Genomic DNA, 20,184 nt, shown 5'->3' on the forward strand with positions numbered 1-20,184 from the left:
GGCAGAGAGAGAGAGAGAAGGAAGCAGGCTCCCAGGGAGCCTGATGCGGGACTCGATCCCAGGACCCCGAGATCACGACCTGAGCCGAAGGCAGCGGCTCAACCCACTGAGCCACCCAGGCGCCCCTCTGCAGCACCATTCTTAAGAGAACAACCCAACTGTCCAAAAAGAGAGCACTGATTGAATAAATTCTAGTTCATCTACCAAGGAATGTCATCTTGCAGCTATTTAAAAAGAATTAACTTGAGAGGTGCCTGGCTGGTCTGTGACTCTTAATCTCTGAGTCGTTGAGTTCAAGCTCCACATTGGGTGCAGAGTTTACTTAAATAATTAAAAACTAAAAAAAAAAAAAAAAAAAAGAATTAAAGGTGGTGGTCCCATAACACTGTGAAAGTAATTACTGCCACCGAACTGAATACTTACTCATGGTTAAAATGTGAACATTTATGTTACATACATTTTACTGTAATTAAAAAAAAGGTAGATCTACCTTTACTGGCAGAGAAAAAGTTCCATGACACATTCAGGGTAAAAAATTAAGTAGCAAGACAGTATTATGAGAGCTCTTATAGAATAATAAATCATAATTCACACATGTAGATATGTTAACAAATGAAATGTCTGAACTGTGCATGGCAATTATCTCTACGGATTAGAATTATGGGCACTTTTCCTTTCTAGGCCAAGTATTTCTGTAACTTTTATTTTTTTTTTTAAGACTTTTAAATTTTATTTATTTGACAGAGAAGGAGACAGCAAGAGAGGGAATACAAGCAGGGGGAATGGGAGAGGGAGAAGCAGGCTTCCCGCTGAGCAGGGAGCCTGATGCAGGGCTCGATCCCAGGACCCTGCAATCATGACCCAAGCTGAAGGCAGATGCTTAACGACTGAGCCACCCAGGTGCCAGGTGCCCTTTCTGTAACTTTTAAATGTGACATGATAGGAGTTCCTTTTGCAACCAGGAAAAAAGAAGGAGCAAGGCAGAGAGATGCAGAAAGCATGCTGACTGTGGAGTGGTCCAGCACAATCATTTACCGGCAATTTGGCAATCAACAATGTTCTGTGTCATTTTTTTTTCCTAATGTGCAAACCCTTTGTTTTAGCAAGTTGATTTACAGGAATCTGTCGTTAATAAGGAAGAGAGTAGGTTTGTATATGGATGTCCTTGCTACTATTCTCGACTTTTCCTTTTTTTTTAAGATTTATTTATTTGAGGGCGCCTGGGTGGCTCAGTGGGTTAAGCCGCTGCCTTCGATCTCAGGGTCCTGGGATCGAGTACCGCATCCGGCTCTCTGCTCAACAGGGAGCCTGCTTCCTCCTCTCTCTCTCTGCCTGCCTCTCTGCCTACTTGTGATCTCTGTCAAATAAATAAATAAAATCTTAAAAAAAGAAAAAAAAGATTTATTTATTTGAGAAAAGAACAAGAGCGAGCCAGAAAGCACATGAGCGGGGGCGGGGGGCAGAGGGAGAGGGAGAAACAGACCCTCCACTGAGCAATAGGCCTGACACCTGGCTCCATTCCAGGACCCTGGGATCATGACCTGAGCCAAACACAGATGCTTAACCGACTGAACTATAGGCACCCCCAACTTTTACTTATGTGTAAATATTTATAACAAAAAAATATTTTGAGAAAGATACCAATTATGGTTTAAATTTTTTTTTTAAGTAATCTCTACCCCCCAACATGAGGCTCCAACTCACGACCCTGAGATCAAGAGCTGCAGGCTCTACCTACTGAGCCAGGCACTCCAACACTTCTTATAATTAGAAAAAATTATAAACAACATTAGTTTTTAATTAAAAATTAAACGCTCGGGGCGTCTGGGTGGCTCAGTGGGTTAAACCCCCTCTGCCTTCGGCTCAGGTCATGATCTCAGGGTCCTGAAATCGAGCCCCCCGCATCAGGCTCTCTGCTCAGCAGGGAGCCTGCTTCCCTTCCTCTCTCTGCCTGCCTCTCGGCCTACTTGTGATCTCTGTCAAATAAATAAATAAAAATCTTAAAAAAAAATAAAAAATTAAACGCTCAAGGGCACATGGGTGGTTCAGTGGGTTGGGCCGCTGCCTTCCGCTCGGGTCATGGTCTCAGGGTCCTGGGATCGAGTTCCAAATCGGGTTCTCTGCTCAGCAGGGAGCCTGCTTCCCTCTCTCTCTCTCTGCCAGCCTCTCTGCCTACTTGTGATCTCTGCCTGTCAAATAAATAAATAAAATCTTTAAAAAAAAAATTAAATGCTCAAAACCAAAAGATAAATATTCCTACAGACTGCTTGCTGCGGAGTAAAAGCAAATTAAACTTTTCATAAAGCAGCTTGTCAATATGAAACCCACAGGAACACCTACACCATCTGAGCAATTCTATACCCGAAACTCTTACCCTGGAGAAATAATTCTAAACATGAATGATTGGGTTTTTTTTTTTTAAGATTTTATTTATTCATTTGATAGAGACAGAGACAGCAAGAGAGGGAACACAAGCAGGGGGAGTGGGAGAGGGAGAAGCAGGCTTCCTGCTGAGCAGGGAACACGATGCGGGGCTCGATCCCAGGACCCTGGGATCATGATCCGAGCTGAAGGCAGATGCTTAACAAATGAGTCACCCAGGCACCCCAGGAATGATAGTTTTAAGTACTATGTAGCAATGCAGGAAATTGTCTATGATACAATAATATAAGAAAAAGCAGGTTTACAAACACACAGACTACAATGCTATAAAACTCATGTTCACGGCAGGGGGCGGGGGGGACCAAAAGGAAATGCACTAACAACATAAAAAAAAATGTTTGGGTTAAGAGGGAAAATTATTTTCGCCTATAATTCTCCAAATCTGTATTAAGGTGATGTGTGGAAAAGAGATTGATAGCAAGCTGTTTTCAGCTGGCATAGAGAGAGCTGAAGGCCCCTAGTGTCACTGTATTTTTGTCCCTGAACTCTAATTTTGCAATCCGACATTCCAGTGAGGGCACCACGCTCAGATGGCTGAAGAGCCGGGGCGAGCCTGCCCCATGGGGCACTTGCCCGTGTGTAGACAGAACAGTGAAAGCCCCCACATGACGAGAGGGAACATTCCAGGCATGGGAGTCCAGGGATCTGGCCTCCTAGCTCAGTCACTAGGTACCCTTACAATAATCTCGTCCCTCTGTGCCTCCCTTTCCACTTCGGGAGAAGTGGATCATTCCAGCGGCTCAAGGCCGCCTGAGAGGTTTCAGCTTCTCGGCTGTGCCACTCCTGGAACAGTCGGTCAGAGTCCCCCGGGGTGGAGCCCAAGCGTCGGTGGAGACAACCAGGTCACTCTCATGCCGCTGCCATGTCTGGGAACCACTGGACTAGATGTTCTCCAAAGTTCTGTCCGGCGCAGATTCTGTAAATACTCCTCCCCGGCACGAGGGTTCTCAGAGAAGCCCATGTGTTCCCCAAAGGCCCAGAGGAAAATGCAGCAATGTCAGAATAGATGCACCTGTACCAGGGAGGAAAACCCCCTGAGCTCAGGCTTTTCTGCACTGGCCTTCGCCTCCCCATGGGGAGCTGTGGGCGCGAGCACGTGAAACCCAGCCCAACGTGGAGGCCCACAGAGCACTACACGCTCGGCACACTAGCTGCTCATCACTGGCCCCTGATGACTGGCCAAACGGCGGACTCTTTCTGTTGTAAAATATTAATAAAATAAGGGAGAACAACCCCTATCCAGACCACCTCATTTAACAACGAACACCTAGGTTCCGAGCACTGTTAGGGCAGTTCCCAAACCTTTTTAAGTTAAGGCCCACGAACAAAGTAACTCATTTTGGACATCACAGTTAGGCAGACAGACCAGGCTGCTGCTGGAAGGCACCTGGGGGTGGGGGTAGGGGGGGGTGTCAGGATCTCTGCACACCTGTGTCCTATTTGCTAGAGCACACCTGAGGAAAGCTGAGCTGTACTCACTAAACCCCAGAACACGCCCGTGCTGTCCCTACAGGCAGGATCACAACCTGGTGGGGTAAGACAGACACGGAAACCAAGTGTGGTCCTATTAGAGTTGCTCTTGTGACATTAGGTCTAAGGTTCAGCGAAGGCACAGAAATATGAGTGGTCAAGTGAACAAGAGGCCAAGACCTTCTCCAAGGTCATGTTTGAGTTCAAGTTAAAAAAAAATTGGCTACAGATGCAAAAGCCAAACAGAACGACTCCCTTAAAATCGCGTGGCATTTGTGGAGTCATGATGGAAGGAGGAAGTCATTCAAAGTCCACTGTATCCTCGTGTAGGCACCTCAGAGGGAGGGTCCTAGCAACTTTCAAATATTGGCCATGGGATGTTCTAACAGAAGCCTTAGAGGAGGGGCTTTCACATTTTTTTTTTTTTAAGATTTTATTTATTTATTTGACAGACAGAGATCACAAGCAGGCAGAGAGGCATGCAGAGAGAGAGGAGGAAGCAGGCTCCCTGCTGAGCAGAGAGCCCGATGTGGGGCTCGATCCCAGGACCCTGAGACCATGACCTGAGCCGAAAGCAGAGGCTTTAACCCAGTGAGCCACCCAGGCGCCCCAAGGGGCTTTCACATTTTGACTGAGAACACACATACACACAAAATACATTTTATGTTGTGATCCAGGCCAAAGGTATTGCCAGGGTGGCGTAACTAAAACAAGGTTCACCGGGCGCCTGGGCAGCTCAGTCCGTTAAGTGTCTGCCTTCAGCTCATGATCCCAGGACTGAGCCCCACATCGGCTCCTTACTTGGTGGGGACCCTGCTTCTCCCCCTACCTCTGCCTGCTGCTCCCCCTGCTGTGCTCTCTGTCAAATAAATATTTTTTAAAATAAAAATAAATAAAAACAAAACAAGTTTCACTAAACGACACTCACCATGTGCAATGCATGCTGATACTTTTTTTTTTTAAGTAGCTCCACATTCAGTGTGGGGTTCAAACCCATGATCCTGTGATCAAGAGTCATGTGCTCTACTAATTATTTTTTATTTTTTAAATTTTTTAAAAAGATTTTTATTTTTTTATTTGACAGAGATCACAAGTAGGTGGGGGCAGGAAGCAAGCTCCCCAGTGAGCAGAGAACCTGATGTGGGGCTCGATCCCAGGACCCTGAGACCATGACCTCAGCCGAAGGCAGAGGCTTTAACCCACGGAGCCACCCAGGTGCCCCAATATTTTTTTTTTTTAAAGATTTTATTTATTTCTATGACAGAGACACAGCGAGAGAGGGAACACAAGCAGCGGGAATTAGAGAGGGAGAAGCAGGCCTCCTGCCAAGCAGGGAGCCTGATGTGAGGCTCATTCCCAGGACCCTGGGATCATGACCTGAGCTGAAGGCAGACGCCCAACGACTGAGCCACCCGGGTGCCCCAACTAATACTTTTCATTCTATTATTGTTTATACTGTGGTAAAACACACATAACATAAAATTTACCACCGTAACTAGGTGAAAGGAGCCAGGTGGGCACATGCACAGTGGAACCAGCACTATCTGGTCCCAGAATCACTCGTTACTCCAAAGCAAAGCCCATAGCCATCCAGCAGCTGCTCCTTATTCCCTTCACTCTCCTGGCAACCACTAACCACTAACCACTAAGCTATTCTAACTATTCTAACCACTAACTATTCTAACTCGTTCATATACATCATACAGTTCATGGCTCTTTGTGTCTGGCCTTTTTCCTTTAGCATTCTTGATTATCTTTCCTAGAAGGCAAGCTGCGCCCCATTAATTTCATTACCTGATGACAGGTCAGGACAGGCAATCTGAACACCTTACAGAATTTAAACAAAGAGCCACAAACGCCTGAGCCAAACAGCCGAAGAATGACGCTCACGGTCGCCCCGGGCCTGTGCCGAGCACTGTCAGGATCTCCGCAGCGTTTGGTTCAGTCCGTGGCGCCAGAGGCACCCAAGCCTCTGCCACCCACTTGGTCCCTCTCTGCACACAACTCTCCACCAAGAAAATCAGAAAAATAAAGACAACATAGCAAGTGTGTTTTGTTTTAAGTCTAATTTAAGGGGGAATCAGTCGGTTAAGCATCTGCCTTAGGCTCAGGTCACGATCCCAGAGTCCTGGGACTGAGCCGCACACGGGGCTCCCTGCTCAGCGAGGCGCCTGCTTTTCCCTCTGCCTCTCACCCGCTGTTGTGCTCTCTCTCTCTCCAAATAAATAAAATCTTTGAAAAAAAGGAAGTTAAAACATGACTTTTGTTCTGAATCTTGCCTTCCTATGCCTTCACGTTAAAAAGCCCTTTCTTTGAAGCAGGGATGCTGATATTGGATAATGGTTTGCTGGGCACGCGGCGGGGGAAGGTGGTGTTTCGGGACTCTTACTTGCAGAGGTTTAACAGTTGCAACCCCACGTTGATCCCGCCAATTCTGTGTGCACATTCTGGTGTTCTGTATCATGCAACTTCTCCAGAGCATACCTGCCTGTGGCGGGGGCAGGTACAGTCACTGGAGAAGACACGTGGAAAAAAAAGCTAAGATTTTAATTTTACCCTTAGAATTGCAGTAGCAGCCAGAAATATGAGAAGCGGTGAGCACAGCTGACTGGGGAAAAACATCTGTCTTCATTGCCGTTCGCTCAAAGTGTCCCTCTTCCCTCCTACGACCGAACCTTGCTCACTCACTCACCCACTCACCTGTCTGCCCATCATATAGTTACTAAGAGGTTATGGGGGCCAGCATTGTTTTAGGCACTGGAGATACAGCAATGAGCAAAACGGCCCTCTTGGGACTGACATTCCCAGGCATCAGAGGAAGTCGGACAGAGAGACAGACAGAAACACGGAAAAGAGTAAAACCTCAGTCAGATGTTGGTAAGTGTCAACGATAGGTAAGGAAGCAGAAGCAAGGGGAAAATGAGCCAGGGCAGTGGGGGCAGTGCCATTTAAAAGAGAATAGTGGGGAACGAGAAGGTGACACTGAACAATGAGCTGACAAAAGGTACAAGCCAACCTACAGAACGAAAGAAAAACATCCCCTACAGAAAATCTAAGGGACCGCTAAAGTGAGGTGGTAACTGCTGTGTTCAAAGAACAAAACAGAGCGAGATTCGTACACCCCCACTGACAATAGTCTTGTTCACAACAGCCAGATGTCAGCAACCCAAGTGTGATGCATCCGTATGACGGAATATTCCTTGCAAAGGAATTTTAGGGTGCCTGGCTGGCTCAGCTGGTGGAATAAATGAAAGATTGTATTTTTAAGTAACCTCTCCACTCAATGTGGGGCTCAAACTTACAACCCTGAAATCAAGAGTCGCACACTCCACCACCTAAGCCAGACGGGCATCCGTGAAAAGGAATTATTTTTTTAATTTTTAAAGATTTTATTTATTTATTTGGCAGACAGAGATCACAAGTATGCAGAGAGGCAGGCAGAGAGAGAGGAAGGGAAGCAGGCTCCCTGCTGAGCAGAGAGCCCGATACGAGGCTTGATCCCAGGACCCTGGGATCATGACCTGAGCTGAAGGCCGAGGCTTTAACCCACTGAGCCACCCAGGTGCCCCAAGAAAAGGAATTTTAAAAGCCTGAAAAATTGAGACATGTGCTACAACATGGATGAACCTCGAAGGCAGGGTGCTAAGTGGACTAAGCCAGTCAAAAGTACAAATACTGAATGAATGCCAGTGATACTTGGTACTGGGAGTAATCAAATTGATAGAGTAGGAAGTAGATGGTAGTTGCTGGGGCTAGGGGGAGGGAGAAATAGGGAGTTAGTGTCTAAATGGGGACAGTTTCCATGATCCCAGGGTCCTGGAATCGAGCCCTGCGTCAGGCTCTCAGCTCAGTGGGGAGCCTGCTTCCCCACCCCGCCTGCCTCTCTGCCTACTTGTGATCTTTGTCAAATAAATATATAAAATCTTTAAAAATAAATAAATAAAATAAAATAAATTGGGACAGTTTCAGTATGCGATAATAAAAAAGATGGGGCGCCTGGCTGGCTCAGTTGGTTGAGCAGCTGCCTTTGGCTCAGGTCATGGTCCCCGGGTCCTGGGATCAAGTCCCGCATCCAGCTCCCTGCTCAGCGGAGACCCTGCTTCTCCCTCTCCCTATCTCCCGGCTTGTACTCTCACTCTCTCTGTCAAATAAATAAATAAAATAAAATCTTTTTTAAAAATTAAAAAATGGGGCATCTGGGTGGCTCAGTGGGTTAAGCCTCTGCCTTTGGCTCAGGTCATGACCTCGGGGTCCTGGGATGGAGCCCAGTGTTGGACACTCTGCTCAGCAGGGAGCCTGCTTCCTCCTCTCTCTCTGCCTCTCTGTCTACTTGTGATCTCTCTCTCTCTGTGTCAAATAAATAAATAAAATCTTTTTAAAAAATTAAAAAGCTCTGGAGATGGATGGCGGTGATGGTTGCTCAACCATGTGAATTACCTGATGTCACTGAACTGTATACTGAAAATGGTAATTTTAAAATTAAAAAAAAAAAAAAACAATGAGCAAGGAAGCCAGTGTGGCCAGAGCAGAATAAACAAAGGCAAGTGTAGTGAGAGAGAAGTTCAAGAGGTAGCAAGGATTCAAACTGCACAGGATCTAGCGGAATTTAGTAAAGATTCTGACTTTACTCTGAGCGAGGAGCTAATGAAAAATTCTAAACAGGAGTCAATGCTCCGACATCTTCACAAGGATCCCTCTGGTTGCTCCGTGCAGAACAGAAGGCAGCAGGGAGACCAGGTCAAGGCTAGTGCAACAGCCCGTGAAGGATGGCGGTGATGCGGACCAGAGTCAGAGCGGTGGAGGCGGTCAGAAGGGGCTGGAGTCTACGTATATTCTGAAGGTAGTAACCGTTAATATTTGCTGACAGAACGGCCATGGGGTATGGGAACAGAGTGATAAACGTCTCACGGGGTTTGAGGCTTGGGTAACTGAAGAATGGAGTTGCTTAGCAATGAAATGGGGAAGGCAACAGAAGAGCAGACTTGAGGGTGCGATCAGGAGTTTGCATATGGAGAGGACACCAGGGTGGAGATGTCCACTAGGCAGTGGGATTCTTATCCCAGGCCCCACCCCTCTAGAACCCTGGTAATTAAATAGTTCATCTAGAACCACAGACTTTCAGAAGCACAAGTGAGCCCAGATCCCCACGTATTTTACTTCACCTGACAGATGAAGAAACGAAGGCCAGAGGTCACACACCTAGTTAACAGCAGTCAGGAGCTCAGTTCCATTCTCAAGTCAGTGCTTCTTCCACCACACTACTTCCTTCCCTAATTTAGGCTAACCTGATACTGATTCATTCCACAAGTATTTATCAAGCCCTGGAATTCGTGCTGAATTAATGAGATAAGCAAGGCTGGCACTTTCCCGCCCATGCCCAATTTAGAGCTTGTGGAGAAGACAGGTATGTAATCACTCAAGGGACCATATAAGCAGCTACATCAGAGAGGCTATGAAAGAAAAGTTAATCAGTTGTAACAGTAAAAAGTGGGACAACCTAAACCTGACTGGGAGAAGGGCTTTCCCAAGAAACCAGTATTTAATCTGAGAACTGAAATATTTATAGGAGTTAGCCAGACAAATAAAAGGGGTTTAGGAGAGGGAGTTCAAGGAAACTTACAGCCACAGAGCAGTATGTGTAAAGGCCCCGTGGCAGGAAACCACCTGTAACTGAATGAAGACAGCCAGCCAGGCTGGCTGGAGTAAAGTAAGCAAAAATAAAAGGAAATAAGGCTAAGAGGTAAAAAGGACCCACGTATCATGAGGGACCTTGTAGGGGTAGGAGAAAAGTACCCTAGCAACCCTGAACCACAGGCTGTCTGAGTCTTACTGGAACACCTGATCCCCCAGAACACGAGATGGGAGACCTCTAAAGGAGCTGCTGTGAGGCCATCTCCCACCTGCCCTCCTAATCTCCCCTGGGAGACTATCATGAGACAGTTCCTGTCTCCCAGAATCGGATGACGTATGAAGCTCTCCGCCCCAGACCCTTCAGACTAGAGCTGCAGAATGTAAACACACCGAGCTGCAACAGGGTACCCACAACGCCGTGTGCAGTCACTGGCTCCTTCAGCTTTGGTGTGCTCCACTTGGTGTGCGGGGCTGGGACCCAGGGAGCTGGCACCTTTGGCTTGTTCTTCTGTTGTGTCAGCTATGAACTGTCTGTACACGAAAGCGGCTCACTGTACCTGTACCAATCCAATCATTCAGGCCTTGACCTTGTCTTGTAAGTGTGTGTGAGCTTTACAGCAGGACATGTTCAATGTTTAACTTGCTCCTAAAAGCAGTGGGAAGCCACAGAAGGTTTAAGCAGGATCATGACTGGATCAGATTTGCATTAAAAAAAAAAAAAAATCACCGTGGCTACTATGTAGGTAATGCATCCAAGAGAGGCAAAAGGAAAACAGGTTGATGGTGGCTTATCCTGTAACCTGTTTCCTCTAGCAAAGGGGTGTCCACACCTACTGTGACACCTGAACACCTACTATGTGCCAGGCAATAGGAACAGACACCAAGAAGAGGAAGACAGTCCCTAAGCTAAGATACCTTACTCTGACCAAGACGAGCAGGTAAATGTAACCAACTGTGCAAAAAGGAAGCACAGGCCAGAAGCGGGAGTGCTGCAGAGGGAACCATAACCTCAGCTTGACGAGCCAGGGCAGGGCTTCGAGCAGGGCTGTGGAGGACACACGGGAGTTTGGAAGACACCGAAGAGACACAAAGCATATAAAGATACAAAACCATTAAGTCAAGTGTGCAAAAGCTACTAAGCTCAGAGAAGGGCAGGATGTCACTGACAAAGCAGGAAATAGTGGAAGGTCAGTTTGGGTGTGGCTGACTATCCTAAAAATGGGACTATAACCCATGGTTTTACTAGCAGCGCAGTGAAAAGAACTTAGATCCAGCTTCAAAGCCAGCTCTACCATTTACTAGCACTTCACCTTTGAACCTGGTTTCCTCATTTAGAAAAAGAGAGCAGCTGAGTATTATATGAGCTTAGAAAGGGCATGAATGGGTTCCTCTCAAATAGCAATTAGTATGTGAAACGCTACAAGCAGACTAAAAAAAAATAGCATTTACTAGGGTTTTTCCAGCCTGTTTTAAGATTTTATTTATTTATTTGACAGACAGAGACCACAAGAAGGCAGAGAGACAGGCAAAGAGAGAGAGGAGGAAGCAGGCTCCCTGCCAAGCAGAGAGCCCGATACGGGACTCGATCCAAGGACCCCGAGATCATGACCTGAGCCAAAGACAGAGGCTTAACCCACTGAGCCACCCAGGCCCCCTTTTCCAGCCATTTTAAAGAGCAGGACACATTTTATAGAGCAATATTTACAAAACACATAAAAATGCAATTTCACAGAATCCCTGAAACTCATCCAGGGCTATCCGCCACCACCACCACAGCTCCCAGAGGGCTCCATGGCCTGACACCAGGGACCCAGAGGTGTTAAATACACAGTGACTCCAAGGGAGGCAGCAAACACCTATTCCATGGCCAATCCACCTCCTCACAGTCCCTGGCACCACTGAACCCACTATACCCACACTGAACAGGATTCTAAGCAAAGACCATCAGTAGTAATATTTAACTCTTCCCACCAAGTGCCAAGTTGTAAGAGCTTTGCGTGGAGAAAGAGTCCTTTTGTAATAATATGGGACCCATTTAACAGATGAGCAAATTGAGAGCTGGAGAAGGGTGACAACTCACCCAAGTTCTCACGGATAGTGAACAGTAACACCAGCATTCAAACACGGCCTAGCTCTAAAGCCCAAGCCCCGAACCCTTCAAGTGTTCCTTGGCAATTCTAAGTACAGATCTGGACAGAAATGAATTAAAGAAACCAAATAAAATCAAAATGAAGTAATGCCAAACTGTTACCAGCAGCTCTCCCTGGAGTGTGAATTTACGGAGACATCTGAACTTCTTAAATTCATGTGTGAACCTTTAAAACTGTATGTACATTAGTTTTAGGATCAGAAAAATATTTTTAAAGAAACAGAAATCATTGGTTTCTAAGCACCACACTGCTTCCTATGACTGGCGGTCTTCTCCGGATTATTAAAAAGCAGAAAAACGAAGGCCGATTTTTTTTTTTAAAGATTTTATTTATTTATTTGACAGAGAGATAGAGAGATCACAAGTAAGCAGAGCAGCAGGCAGAGGGAGAGGGAGAAGCAGACTCTTCACTGAGCAGAGAGCCCGATGTGGGGCTCGATCCCAGGACACTGGGATCATGACCTGAGCCGAAGGCAGCCACTTAACCAACTGAGCCACCCAGGCGCCCCGAAGGCCGATTTTTAAAATTTTTATTATTATTATTATTATTATTTTTGTAAGTTTTATTTATTTATTTATTTGACAGGCAGAGATCACAAGTAGGCAGAGAGGCAGGCGGAGAGAGAGAGAGGAAGCAGGCTCCCTACTGAGCAGAGAGCCGGATGCGGGGCTCCATCCCAGGACCCTGGGATCATGACCTGAGCCGAAGGCAGAGGCTTTAACCCATTGAACCACCCAGGCGCCCTGGCAGATGTTTTTTAAAGAACATGACTGTTTCCCTCCACCGCCATTATACAAAAGTAATTGGCAAAAATCTCAAAGATTTACAACAGAAAGTGTTGGCAAGAGTCTAGAGGAAAGAATAACCTTGCATTTTGCTATCTGAGAACACTAGTAAAGTCTCGTCCGTGGGAACTGGCAATAGCTACCAGAATTCATTACACTTGTGACTGAGCAAGTCCGCTTCCGCAGGCACCCCTGCACCACACACACGCACAAGAAGGCAGCTGGAGGAACGTTCACTGCCCCGTGAAGCAAAATATTTAAAAAATTAGAAATAGGGGCGCCTGGGTGGCTCAGTCGCTGAGCATCTGCCTTTGGTTCAGGTTGTGATCCCAGAGTCCTGGGATAGAGCCCTGCATTGTGGGGCTCCCTTCTTGGCGGAAAGCAGCTTCTCCCTCTCCCACCCCCTGCTTGCACTCCCTATCTCGTTGTTGTCCCCCCCCCCGCCCCCGTCAAATAAATAAAATCTTGAAAAAAAAAATTAGAAATAACCTAGGGGTGCCTGGCTGGCTCAGCCGGGGGAGCATGTGACTCTTGATCTCGGGGTTGTGAGCTGGAGCTCCACACTGGGTGGAGAGTTTACTTAAAAATAAAATCTTAAAAAAATTAGAAACAACTTAAATGTTCTCTTTTTTAAGTTACATTTTATCCATTTTGTGGAATACTGTAACACTTTAGGAAAAATCTCTAAGATTCACTGTTAAGTTACAGATATAAAACACAGTAAATTGCTTTAACACTGTTTATGTATGTACTGAATGTTCACAGACATGCACTTAAGAGGACGTACACTGATCTGCTGTTACTCCTGGGGAAGGAGAAAAGTTTAGGAAAAGGCTGGCAGAAAGAAAGATTTTAGTTTTATCAAGAGTATTCAGGGGCACCTGTCTGGCTCAGTCAGTGAAGCATGCAACTCTCCACCTCTGGGTTCTGAGTTGGAGCCCCATGTTGGGTGTAGAGATTACTTAAAAAAAGGGGGGGTATTCAAGCGTTTATAAGAATGTCCCCATTGTTGGAGTACCTGGGTGCCTCAGTCAGTTAAGCATCTGCCTTCGGCTCAGGTCGTGATCTCAGGGTCTTGGGATCGAGCCCCCGTACTGGGCTCCCTGCTCAGCGGGGAGTCTGCTTGTCCCCCTCCCTCTCGTCTTCTCCCCCATCCCAGCTCCTGCACTTGCACTTGCCCTCTCTCTCTCTCTCTCAAATAAATAAAATCTTTAGGAAAAAAAAAAGAATCTCCTCATTGCTGCTTTTATGATTATAAATACACATATTATTGTACATGTTTTTAATCTGGATTGTAAAAATTGAAAAACATTAGAAAGACATATGCCAAACGTTAACAGTAGTTATCTCTGGGTAAAGGCGGGGTATTACAAATATTTATAGGTAACTTTTATGATATTCTCTATACTTCTGTATTTTCCAAGTTTCCTACAATGGGTAATTACCTTCATAAACAAGAAAAAAGTTAAGGAATCAAAAAAGAAAAAGAAAAGAAAAAAGTTAAGAAATCAATTTCACCTTAAAAACAGGTATTACTGAGTCCTACAATATGCCAACCACCGTGGCTGGGGGTCAAGTAGCTAGATCAGTGTTATTTATTTATTTATTTGTTTATTTGACGGGGGCGGGAGGATACATTGAGAGAGGGAACACAAGCAGGGGGAGTGGGAGAGGGAGAAGCAGGCTTCCTGCTCAGCAGGGAGTCCGACTCAATCTCGGACCCTGGGATCTCGACCTGAGCCAAAGGCAGACGCCCAACAACTGAGCCACCCAAACGCCCCTGGATCAGTGTTATTTAAAGAAGGATGATGATTTGTGGGGATATTAAAAAAATAATAATAACCTACTAAGATTTTGTTTTTCTTTCCTAAATCCAAAAGTAAAACATACTCAAATGCTCAGTTCCACCTGGCCTTGGGACCCAGAAACATTCCTGAGATCACTCGTAAGGCCTACCAACCCAGATGTTGCAACAACCAGAAAACAGGAAAATTGTTTCCCATACCTGGTCTTGTGAAATTTTCATGGGTACATGCCAGGCCCTTATCTAGAAGGGGTTCTTTCACTAAGCCCTCACCCTCCACTTCCTCTGGAACAAAGGAGCCCAGAGCATGGCTGAGCAGAAACCCCTCTTGGGCAAACTCCCTGAGCCCCTGATTGAACAGAATGGGACCAGGAAGCTCAGTTTCTTCCAGAAAGCCTATTCCACTCCTGGACAGTTCTAATACTTTCCAACTGCTACAACTGCTTCTTATACTGAACTGAAACGTGCCTCAGTCACATTAGAACAGATTCCGGCACTGGAGATTCTGTCCCCAAGAGGCCATGTAACCTTGAGAGGCCGTACTTAGCATCTAAACATCACCTTCTCTCCTCTAAGCGGGGCTAACCTTCCCAGGTTGCAGTCAGGGCTCAAAGAGAGCACCTACGGAAGGACCCAGTCCAGTGCCTGACACATGACAGGCCACACTTCCTAGCCCTGACCTTTGGAACGAGTTCAAATGAGCCTAGTCACTCTTCCACATTTCAGCCTTTCAAATCCTTGAAAACCTTAATCGTGTCTTCAACAGTCTAAGCATCCACACAGCACTTCCTCTGCTACCAAACAACTCCCTAATTTTACACTTGGGTGGGAGTCTCCCATAGTAGCCAGATGCTCACAGATCTGTTTTGGAGTAAATAGCTGTCAGCGGTCACCTGCTCGGTGCCAGCTACTCTGCTAAACCTTGTACAAAGCTCAGCCTCCCTGAAGATGCACAGGCCCAGAGACAGGAAGTGGCTGACCCAAGGTCACACAGCTGGGAACCTACAGAGCCCATGGTCTTCACACTGTGCTACAGAAAGTGTTTCCCAGCCTCTGCTCTGGCCCAAGACCCAGGCAGGCCCAGCCCTCAGTGGTGGGGGGCTATTGGTCCCAACTGCTAAACCAAAGTGTCTTTGGTGGAGTCTGGCTCCTGGGTCTCGGTAGTGCCCCTCCCTTACTGGGTAAGATCCAAATCTCCAGGGCTCCAAGGGAGTAAGGGAGGCACCGCTGATCCTGCATTTACTGACACAGAACAAATTCTGGAGGAGGAAACATACCCAAAGTGGATCCCAATGGGGAGCCTGGCAAGAAATGAAAAGAAACAAAACAAAACTGTGCCAGGCAAGATCACAAAGGTTATCTTCTGTCACCTTCCCAACAAGTGTGCCAAGTGGGATTGTTACAGGTCAGCCAGTCCCTCGTATAGAGAGAAAATGGAGACTTGGGCAGATGAGAAAGTAAATTCCACTAAACTGTAAGCGCCCTGAAGGCAGAAAACCTGTCTAGTCACGTTACCGTGCATACTCGGAGCCTAGAACAATGTCTGATACACAGAAGCTGAAAAAATATTTGGTGATGAGAGGGAGGAAGGCAGAGCCACAATCTGAACACAAGCCTCTTCAACATGCTTTCAAATTCACACTGTGAGTGCCTCTAGCCGAGGTGCTGAGCTGGCCACGCCCATTTACAGAAGCACAGGATCCACGCTGTGGCACCTTATGTGCTTCCCCACTCGAAACTCTGGCCTTCCCAACTGACCAAGGTCAGACATGCTACTCTCCCTTCCCAAAGGACACAAGTCTTCCCTTGATACCATCTGTATCAAGAGAACAGTCCAAACCAAAGAGACTGACATATTCTTGGCCAGGAGGCCAGCCTGACCTCTCACCCACCTGGTGAGGCAGGGCACGTGCCAGCGCTGCCTTAGGGAGCCACATGTCGCTGAGCACCAGAACTCGGAGCAAGCCAAGAAGCAGAAATGGCTGAGCTGTCCCAACAGGCTGGGCTCCTAGAAGATGCCTGGTCTCTTGAGGCAACTGCTTCAGCAAAAGACAAAGCAGCCACCAACCCCATGCAGTCCTGTTGAGGGCCACTGTGGAAACAGTCCTACCCGTGCCAAGTCAAAGAAAGGGCATCCACTCTAGAGCCAGATGGATCTGGCTTACAATCTTGGTTCCCCTAGCCACAGGACCTCAGATAAGGTCTTCCACCTCTCTGAGCCTGTTTCCTTTCTTTTCTTTTTTTTTTAAAGATTTTATTTATTTATTTGACAGAGATGACAAGTAGGCAGAGAGGCAGGCAGAGAGAGAGGAGGAAGCAGGTTCCCTGCTGAGCAGAGAGCCCGATGCAGGGCTTGATCCCAGGACCCTGGGATCATGACCTGAGCTGAAAGCAGAGGCTTTAACCCACTGAGCCACCCAGGCGTCCCAGTTTCCTTTATTTTCTATAAAATGGGATAAAAGAGCAGAGGTTTTGTGAGATTTACAAAGAATGTACTGCTTGTAAATGTAGAGAAAAAAACATCTAGAATGATAAAACACAAAATTCCTATCAGTGTTTGCCTTTGGGGACTGGAGTGAAAAGAGGGTTTTTATGAATATACTACATTCTTTAAAGAAAAAAAATATAAGCAAAGCACAGAGTTCAGTCTGGATTCCTGATAGGCATTCAATACATGTAGGCTATCACTCACTTCTCCCGGGAGGGTATGTTGCTACTAACCCACTGCCCGCCTGTGTATTTCAGAAAAGACGAAGCGGTGCTGTTTCCCACCATGTCCTCTACCCCCCTCCTAGCTCACAAAGACCAGGGGCCCCAGAGCAGATCCCAAGCACCAGGGCCACATAGAAAAGCAATGGGACTGAAAAGGTCTCCTCTACCCTCTCATGCTGCCCGGGCATCCCTAACACGAGGCCATCCAACCTGTGCCCAGGGGTGGGGGAACGCACTACCTTACAAGGCAGCCCATATCAACAGCAGGATGACTTCACGGTCTCAGCAGGGTAAGACCCCTGGTTCCTCTGACCATGACCTTCATTCAGCAGCCTTCAGGCTCACAGCTGTTAGCTTGCAACAGCCAGGCCATTCCTGGCAGGGAAGCCTCAGGCAGGCTCTGGCTAGGTGGGCCACAAGGAATGCCTGTCAGTCAGCACCCTCCAAAGCAGCAGCATCTTCCCACACCTCTGCTGCCTGGAACAATTCTCTCCCACCCCTGGGAGGTGAGGCTGGGCTCCTCTCCAGAGCTAAACAATTTCCCCCCTCCGCCCAGGAGGCAATCAGCTAGCTTGGTTGCTATGCAACTGGCAGGCACAAAAAGTGATGCAGTCCTTTTCAGAGGCTTGGGAAGGGGGCAGGGAGCTGTGTTTCTCCAAGTCAGCTGGCGCTCATGCATGTGTGTAAGGCCAGGGAGGGGTTCTTTAAGGAACTGTTTGATAGATTCACTTTTGGGCCCGCTTGTCCTTTGCTGCCGGTGGCAGGGGCAGAGACGCCAGGCACACTGTGAACTGCATACAAATCTGAGCCCGAATCCAGCCCCCGGGGCAACGCTGCACACTAACACACTCAGGAAGGGCGGCTTCTGAGAACTCAATAGGTGGCCTGTGCGGCTGCCCCGCGGCTCCAGCAAGGAATAAAGCTGCCTCTGTGGGGCTCAGCCCTCTGGCCTCGCCCTCCCAGGCCTGGCTGGTATTTGGGGCAGGAGGCAATCAAGGCCCCAAATAAACATAGAGCCAAGCAGGGCAGGGAGCCAACTGAACTGTGTCCCCTGCATTTGGCCTCCTCCACAAAGGTCTACTTTCGACTCTCCAGCCCCGGGGGTAGTACTCTGAGGAAACAGTTCAGCAGAGTGGTCAAAAGCCTGGGTTCTGCAAGCAAACGAATCTGCATTCAAAATCTGGCCAGGCGGAATGCTAGCTGTGCCCTCAGACGAGCTGCTCAGCCCCTCTGGTTCTCAGGCTAATGACACCCACTTCTTAGGGCTGTTGTGAAGGGCAAACGAGGCAGTCCTTGTAAAATAAGACCTAGTTCAGCGACTGGTATCTCTAACACCAGCGATGTGTGTGGCACAGACTAAACGCGTCCCAAGACACCGAAGTTCTACGATGGCCCGGCTCACCCCTTCCCTCCTTGCTTCAGGCCAGCGTGTTGTGCGGTTAGGAAGTGACTTCCTCCTCGCCAGCGTATGAGCTCTTCCACAGGCCAGGCCCTTGTCTTAAACCGGCTCTACGGCTCCCTCAATGAACAATTAAGAACACCACGAATGTCCAGCAGAAGGTGAAGGAACCCAGCGACACAGCATGAAGTGCGGGGGATTAGAGGGGCTCCTGCAGCCGGCCCCAGAATTCAAGCTCCTCATCAGAAGCTGTCCCGGTCTCTCTCTGCGGGACAGAAGCAGAAATACTCCCACTGGGCCCAACTTCTCCCAGGACCCAGACTTTGATGATGAAAATACTACAAACGTGGGGAGCCTGGGTGGTTCAGTCGGTTAAGTATCTGACTTCGATTCAGGTCATGATCTCGGGGTCCTGGGCTGAAGTCCCGCGTCAGGCTCCCTGCTCACCGGGACGTCTGCTTCTCCCTCTCCCCTGCCCATGCCCCACTCATGCTCCCACGCTTGCTCTCACTCTCAAATAAATAAAATCTTTTTTTTTTTTTTAAAGATTTTATTTATTTACTTGACAGAGAGAAATCACAAGTAGATGGAGAGGCAGGCAGAGACAGAGAGAGAGGGAAGCAGGCTCCCCGCCGAGCAGAGAGCCCGATGCGGGGCTCGATCCCAGGACCCCGAGATCATGACCCGAGCCGAAGGCAGTGGCCCAACCCACCAAGCCACCCAGGCGCCCCCTCTTTTTTTTTTTTTTTTAAAGATTTTATTTATTTATTTGACAGAGAGAGATCACAAGTAGATGGAGAGGCAGGCAGAGAGAGAGAGAGAGGGGGAAGCAGGCTCTCTGCCGAGCAGAGAGCCCGATGCGGGACTCGCCCCCAGGACCCCGAGATCATGACCCGAGCTGAAGGCAGCGGCTCAACCCACTGAGCCCTCCAGGCGCCCTCAAATAAGTAAAATCTTAAAAAATATATATTACAAAAGTAATTGTAAACTCCACTTTCCCAAAGTTGCACGTCAACTTAGAGAATAAAATCAGGAAGCTGACAGATTCATTTCTACCTCTTCTCCCCAACTCTTACAGCAGCACCTGCATGGAGATTAGGGAAGGAACAAGCAGTTTCCCTAGAGCCAGTCTTTTTTTTTTTTTTAAATAAAGATTTTATTTGTCAGGGGCGCCTGGGTGGCTCAGTAGGTTAAAGCTTCTGCCTTCGGCTCGGGTCATGATCCCAAGGTCCTGGGATTGAGCCCCACATCGGTCTCTCGGCTCAGCAGGGAACCTGCTTCCCCCTCTCTCTCTGCCTGCCTCTCTGCCTACTTGTGATCTCTCTCTCTCTCTCTGTCGAATAAATAAATAAAATCTTAAAAAAAAAAAAATAAAAACTGAAGGCGGGCGCCTGGGTGGCTCAGTGGGTTAAGCCGCTGCCTTCGGCTCGGGTCATGATCTCAGGGTCCTGGGATCAAGTCCCGCATCGGGTTCTCTGCTCCGCGGGGAGCCTGCTTCCTCCTCTCTCTCTCTCTGCCTGCCTCTCTGCCTACTTGTGATCTCTCTGTGTCAAATGAATAAATAAAATCTAAAAAAAAAAACCAAAACTGAAGGCTGTCTTCTGGTCATTTAAGTAACAGCTCAAATGTCACCTTTTTCTGTAGGGCCTTTGCCACCCACCCCAATTAAAGCCATGTCACATGCCCACCCTGACCCTCTCTACCACAGGCTCCTAATCTACCTTTCTGGTAGCACTTAGCAGCTACAATGTTGTCTACTTGTTTATCTTCTGTTTGCCCAGAACTACAATA

The 20,184-nt window shown here is 47.5% G+C and overlaps 1 protein-coding gene and 1 long non-coding RNA gene across 2 annotated transcripts in view; one reads left to right on the plus strand and one right to left on the minus strand.

Moving 5' to 3' along the window:
* ACO2 (aconitase 2) overlaps positions 1-20,184 on the minus strand; it is a 53,894-nt gene that overhangs the window by 29,901 nt on the left and 3,809 nt on the right. The gene's annotated exons all lie outside the window — the stretch shown is intronic.
* LOC116592716 lies at positions 518-17,874 on the plus strand. Its single transcript, XR_004286590.1, has 3 exons — positions 518-528; positions 11,608-11,611; positions 17,814-17,874. It is a non-coding gene; the product is annotated as an uncharacterized LOC116592716 (long non-coding RNA).

Source organism: Mustela erminea, chromosome 6 (assembly GCF_009829155.1).
Source record: "Mustela erminea isolate mMusErm1 chromosome 6, mMusErm1.Pri, whole genome shotgun sequence".
NCBI lineage: Eukaryota > Metazoa > Chordata > Mammalia > Carnivora > Mustelidae > Mustela > Mustela erminea.